Source organism: Pyrus communis, chromosome 14 (genome assembly GCF_963583255.1).
Source record: "Pyrus communis chromosome 14, drPyrComm1.1, whole genome shotgun sequence".
NCBI lineage: Eukaryota > Viridiplantae > Streptophyta > Magnoliopsida > Rosales > Rosaceae > Pyrus > Pyrus communis.
Window position 1 is genome coordinate 5,727,211 of NC_084816.1, and position 6,620 is coordinate 5,733,830.

A 6,620-nucleotide genomic window follows, 5' to 3' on the forward strand; every position below is an offset into this window, starting at 1 on the left:
CAATAGACCTTTTATTTATTTATTTATTTTTTTTGCAATAACATATAATACTGTAATAGAATGATGAAACAAAACACGTTAATTTTTTTATACAACATGGGTTAAAATTATCTACATTTTACATGTGCATATTAAGGGAAGTGGTGGCTTTACTTTATAATTTCTGCGAGTTGGACACCTGCAATATCAATAGTGACATAATTTGTTGTTAAGGCACTGGAAAAATTATATTAGAACCTGAACGTGAAACCCCGTCCCAAATTATGTATAATATCATTTTAACAAAATTATGAAATGACCATTTTGCCCCCTTATCCTCCTACCCTATCCGGATCCCCCTTCCCTTTTTAGATTTTCTGTGATTTTTTATATAACACACTCACTCACTATCTCTCTCTCTCTCTCGCACACTCTCTCCCTCTCCCCGAACCTACCCATACCCAAGATCGAGAAAACGACGGCAACGACGACACCACCATGTCCACCGTGTCAACTCTCTCTCTCTCTCTCTCTCTTTCTCTCTTCTTCTCTGCGAAGCTAGGAAACCCAGCAAACTTCTCCGACGAACCCCATGGCCTTCGAGGTGTTTTTCGGCCAACTCCGGCCACCACTTGTCATGAAATTGGTATGAATCTCTTCTTTCCCTCCTAAGCTTCAATTTGATAGCTAGATCGCACCCTAAGGTTGAGAATCGGCATTGAACAGAGCTCGAGAAGCTCCGACCTTCCCTTTCGTCGAAACGGGGTCAAAATGACCCAAACCAAGAAACCCAGGTACCTTGGCCCAAAACTTTGGGCCAGGCTGCCAAGCCCAAACCCATTAGAACCCAGCCCACTTCCCCTCGGCCCAAAACCCAAAGAGAACCGGGTCCTAAAACCCAAAGACTTGGGCTGGGCTTTCAAGCCCAAAGCCCATTAGAACCCAAGCCCAAATCCCTTTGAACCCAGGCCTTTGAGCCGTACTGACTTGGGCATTCGACCCATTAAACCCAGCCCATATCCATTTGGGCCCAGCCTAGAACCCCAGGCCCAAGCCCAGGACCCGAGGGCAAGCAACCTAGCGGAGCCCAAAACCCAGGCCATGCGTGAGTGGCGTGTGGGCCTGCGCGTGGGAGCCCATGAAAGGCCACCGGTGCCGATGCATGGAGCACACGCGCCGCCATCTACAGCAACGCCAAGGACTTTTTCAACCAACTTTCTGACGACCCACGATGGCGAGTACAGCAGCCCTCGTGGGTACCCGAGGTCCCCCATTTAGTATTATTTATATATCAATTGAGCCCATTCATGTTTTGTTTTGCACCCCCTTAGGACATAAAAATAAGGCATACGATCCAAGCTACAAGGCATTCCCCTACCAGTGATATCGTGTCATCTTCTTTGCTTTTGAAACTACTTGTAATAACACTTTTTGTCACACCTTCTGTTGTATTCTAAATTAAATGTATACTCTGAACATGTCATGCATTATAACTAGCATTTTATTTGACAGCTGAATATTATTATCTTATTTTGGTAAGGTTATATTTGAATATTACATTGTGTAGTTCGCACGAAATTTATATGCATGTTTCACATGTTCTCGGTATATGCATTCATTAAATGGCTTGCGTCATCCTCAGGAGTTGGCTAGCACGTGGCCATCCCGCTGTCTCTGGACATGGGGATTGGAGCGTGTCACTAAAAAATTACATGACACTCTAATCACATGATAGAAATCCACAGAGAACAGAAATTGAACAAAAGAAACTGACCACATTAATACAAAACTTATTTCCCAAGAAAGGAAAATAAGCAAAAATACAAATTACCAAAGAAGAAATGAGGAAACATATCAACAACCTAATTTGTATACTCAATTCTTAAATAAGTATGATAGAGTTAACATTGTTACCAAATTTGATGAGCCCAACTAGAGCAAATTGAATATTAATATTCAAAGTGGATGAAAACGATGAGAATATGCTTTAAAAAGGTATTACGTTTGTAATTATGTGTAGTACAATGGTGTGGGATTAGAAATTGGATATAAAACTGAATGATCATGCAAGGAAAATTACAGTGAGATTGTAAGGAGCGTGGAAAAGTAATATAAACAACAACATGCAAGGAAAATAATCATTGTGTTTGTACCTGTGTGAAACCTATTTGTTGAAGCTGCAACTTGGATTGTTAGACAAAACTTGTAACATCTTCTTCCATACCTACACACCAATCATACAAACTTCATTCATTAGGATATGTTTGATCTTTCTGAAATTCCATGAATTGTAATTTTTTACCAAAACATTAAAAAAGTGGACGGACAAAACAAATAGGTTTTAGTCCTCATTATAGTTAAAATAATTATATTATTTGACTATTAAATAGCATTGATACGTGTCATTTGGATTTAGAAATTTAGTAATTGAAGAATCTCCAAGAAATTATCAAAGTGGATTCAAATTCATCAAAATTTTATTGAAATAAACTAAAAAAGGTAATAGAAATCAAGCTAACCTGTGTTTGGTGTATGGAGGATACTGGATCTCCCTTTGGCCTTTGTAAATGACATGTTGTTCATTGTATACAAAGCTAAAAAAAGCACAGTGAAAATGTTAATCTAGGCCAGAAAAAGTATATATAGAGTGTATTATCTAAATATTTTTCATTAATTGCAAAAAAAAAATTCAAGGATGAGTCAAGAAATCTTTGAAGCAGAGAAATATAGCAAAAGTTTTTCCAATTGTGGCCATGCATAAACCACTTAAAAAAGCCAAGTATATTGACATAGCTGGAAAGCTAACCAACAGACATTAGGTTATGTGGATAAAAATGGATTCAAATAGAATTGAAAAAAGGGTAGAAACAGATATTTAGGATTGAAATTGACACATGACACACACACACACACACATATATATAGCAAAGAACATTAAGTTTTAAGCACGTCAACTCATGAAGCATGCCAACATATATATGCAAAAAGAATGATACAAATACCAGCACACACATGTAAAAGCAATTATTAACACAACTAACAAACATTTGTAAATTAAAAATTTTACACTATTTAACAACCCGACTCACCTTTCTTTTTTTTCTCTAGTTGACCAAGAGCACTTTGTAGCTCATGTAAAAGTGCTTCCATAACAATCTGCAGCAAGAAGTGAAATTACAAATTAAACACACAGAACAGTAAAAGTAAATTTCTTTTTTTTCATTCAAAGCTATGCATAACTGAAAAAAAGCATAATTGTAAAACAGAAAACAGATTAAGCTTTTTTTACAAAGCATATACAGTCTAAAACCCGACGTTTATTAACAGTCAAAATTTTGTTTGTTTTACCTCCATAAGTTTGATTCTTTTCAGTGTTTTTTTAGAGCTTGACGAAACCATGAAGAGACAAACAGCAGCACTCAACTGTTTTTGCAACCCTGTAACCAGTTACAGAAATAAGAATGCAGCATTTCTATTAAAGCATGTAATTCTCCTCTTCCTGTATTCTTCCCCCTTCTCTAGCCAAATAAAAATTTCCAAAACTATGTACCAAAAGCTCAAAAGTGGGATTCAAAGAGTCAACAAGTTCAAATGCTATATTTTTATTAGGACTTCATAGTCTATTTAACACTTGGTTTCTTGAGTAGTAAGTTCCCCATTCTTTGTCTTGCTAATTTCACACGCCTACAACAAACAAAATACTTGAATAATTTTAGTATAATTACCAAATTTTGACCGTTCAAAACTAAATCTCCTTTTTTTTTTTTTTTTGCACCAACTAAAGTACACATATGAATATCAAAACAAAAACCTCCAATAGCATTCCCTTTCTATCTTAATTTTTGTAAAAGGAAACACAAATGGAAGAAAAATATTTCACAATTTGATCTTGTAACTCGTAACCACAGAGAGTCAAAAGCACTTCAATTATGTAAGGAGGGAAAAGGGGTGCAAATAACTGATGCTCAATCGAAATCACTGCCTAGTCGTCAACTCTTTATACGCAAAGATTAGAAAAGTTTAGAATCAAGCATGATAGTTAAAGTTATTTTAGATTTTCCATGTTTGTAATCATTATGCTGCTATATAAACTGATGTATTGGCAATGGCATACAATGCCTATAAAGCTACTTACTGCGCAATAAATTCCAATGCAATATATACTCATGTTCTTGTCTTCGCAAGCAGTCAGCTTCTACTGACCCATCGAAGACTTGATAAATATTGTCTGTTCCAACAATCGAACTGAAGCCTCGTTCCAAAAATCCTAATCACAAAACCAAGAATCACAATCAAAACAAATGATACAAACACACACACAGAAAATATATACTTATATGTACATGGCTACTGTACAAACCGCTCTTTTTTCATAACCTTGGCATCAAAGTAAACCTTCATTCTACGCTTCAACCGCCTCATTATTTCTTCCTGCAAGTTTCCAACAAATCTATAAAATAAAGTGAAAGAGTAAAATAATAGATTATCATGGCAACAACTAAAGAAATTTATCCGCACTGTCTCATTCAATCGCCTCATTCCATTTTCCCGTACTAAATAAAAAAGGGGTCAGTGAATCAATACAAATATTCATTAAAATAAAAAAGTACAGAAAAATCTAAGATTTTCCTTAAGGGATATCCCAGAATTTAAATTCACGCTAAACCCATTTCCTAATTCTCTTAATTGAAGGGAACCCAGAAACAAAATAACGAAAAAAAAAAAATGAAAAACTTATTCTCAGTATCCAAACAGCTCAAAGCCCAGAACAAAAAAAAAAAAAAAGAAAAAAGAAAAATACCTTTGCGGGTTTGGAGCTCTTTTCTTATAACTGTTACAGTATTGGTGTTGAGCCTCAATTCGTGGTGTTTCCGTCGGTAACAATCAAAGGTGGGGCTGCTGGTTTGGGTGAAGAAGAAGAAAAAGAGGATCCGAGCCTACAAACAAAATCACAAAAAGCAAACATAAACACAAAACCCATTTGCAAATCCAAAACCACAAAAAAAATAAAAAATAAAAAAAAAATTAGAACACCCACACTGAGAAAGCCGTAAAACTCAACAGGAAATGCCAACTTTTCTGGGAAACAAATTGAAACGAATCTAATTGAAAACCTGAAAAAAGTTGTAGCGGCTGAGTGATTTTTCCGGCAAGAAAACACCGTTGTCGATAATTCGTGAGAGAAAGATGGACGGTTGGAGTGCGAGAAAAATCACCATTTTGGAGACAAAGAAAGCTAGAGTTAAGAATAGCAGAAACTGAGAACGGCGATAGAGAGAAGCGAAAGCAGAGGTGAAGTCAAAAGTAGGTCCATCGATTATCGACACGTGGGAAAGGTGGGCAACTCTTCCTCAAGGTGACAGATGCGTGGAAAGAACAGGCAAAACCGTCTTTCCACTGCAGGAAGCAATTCACACGAAAGATTTTTCAATGTGATCGGAACATAGGATTATACATTATGTGTTATTTGTACAAATAATACGATATGTGTGGTAAAAATTTAATAACTTAAAAAATACAATTTTCCACCACTTATATAAAAACACATGGTGTACCATCTGTGTTCCAGTCATAATGAAAAATTTCTCCACATCGGGAGGTCAGGAAGAAACCAAGGAGCCAAAAAACGTCCATCCACTGGTCATCAACAGTGCCCTCCGAAAACTAAGTTTTAGTATATAGGATGTAGGCAAATTTAGCATCTACATCAGCAAAAGATGCAGGGTCTTTATTTTTCATGCAAGTATAACATTGCTTCAAAAGCACAATTCTAAATACTGCAACTGCTACAAAATGCAAATAGGATGGAGTGAAATTACAGATATGCTCCATATATTCTTATCCGTGTTGAGTTGTAGTTGGGTGACTTGAGTTGATAGTGAGAAAATATTGGTTACCATGACGTTGTTTTGTCATGATTTTGTTCTTTTTTATTTGTTTAAAGTTGATAATTCGAGTGTTTAAACTAGTGACTACTTGAGACGGTTGTCATAATCTCTGTATTTGGATGAAGCTGATGACAACCGTTGTCTACATGTTGCTAATGATTTTGGTTTTGCTACTCGGCAAACTCATGATTATATCATTATGAGTTTGAGGGAGGTGCTGGAAAATATAGAAAAAGGCAAACATTTTATTTACTTAGAGATTTTATTATTACTTTAAGGTCTAGGTTTCCTTGTCCTAGTGGACTAAGGTTGTTAATGCAGGGCTTTTTAGATCCCTTAAAATAATATATAGTTGATTTTGGGTCCAATTGATGGGCTTGGAGATAGTGCCCATTGAAAATGAGAAGATCAAGATATTGGGCCTGCAAGTCAGCCCAAGGAATCCAAATGATAGACACCACCACGAGAACGAAAGACAACCGCTCGTAAACTTGAATTGTCTACTGATAAGAAGATATGTGTGTAGAATTTAAAGTACTTTCTGACTGTTCAAGCTAGTTGACAAACATGACAACTTTCTTGCATGAAGCTCCAAGGACAGGTTTGTCCTGACGTCAACTCCAGACACGTGTTGGCCATTGACGGGAAATGAAGTCTATGAAGAGACATAAATGTTGTCAGGCCTAGCACTCGAGTAAAGTGCTCTTCAACCACTCTCTAACGAGCGATGCGCTCGAGAAGCATCGACCTGAG

General features: G+C 36.5%; 1 long non-coding RNA gene across 1 annotated transcript; it reads left to right on the top strand.

Moving 5' to 3' along the window:
* The first annotated feature begins 388 nt into the window (after positions 1 to 388).
* LOC137716043 (uncharacterized) lies at positions 389 to 3,558 on the top strand. The gene is made up of 2 exons (XR_011065630.1): positions 389 to 625; positions 3,352 to 3,558. It is a non-coding gene; the product is annotated as an uncharacterized lncRNA (long non-coding RNA).
* Positions 3,559 to 6,620: the final 3,062 nt, after the last annotated feature.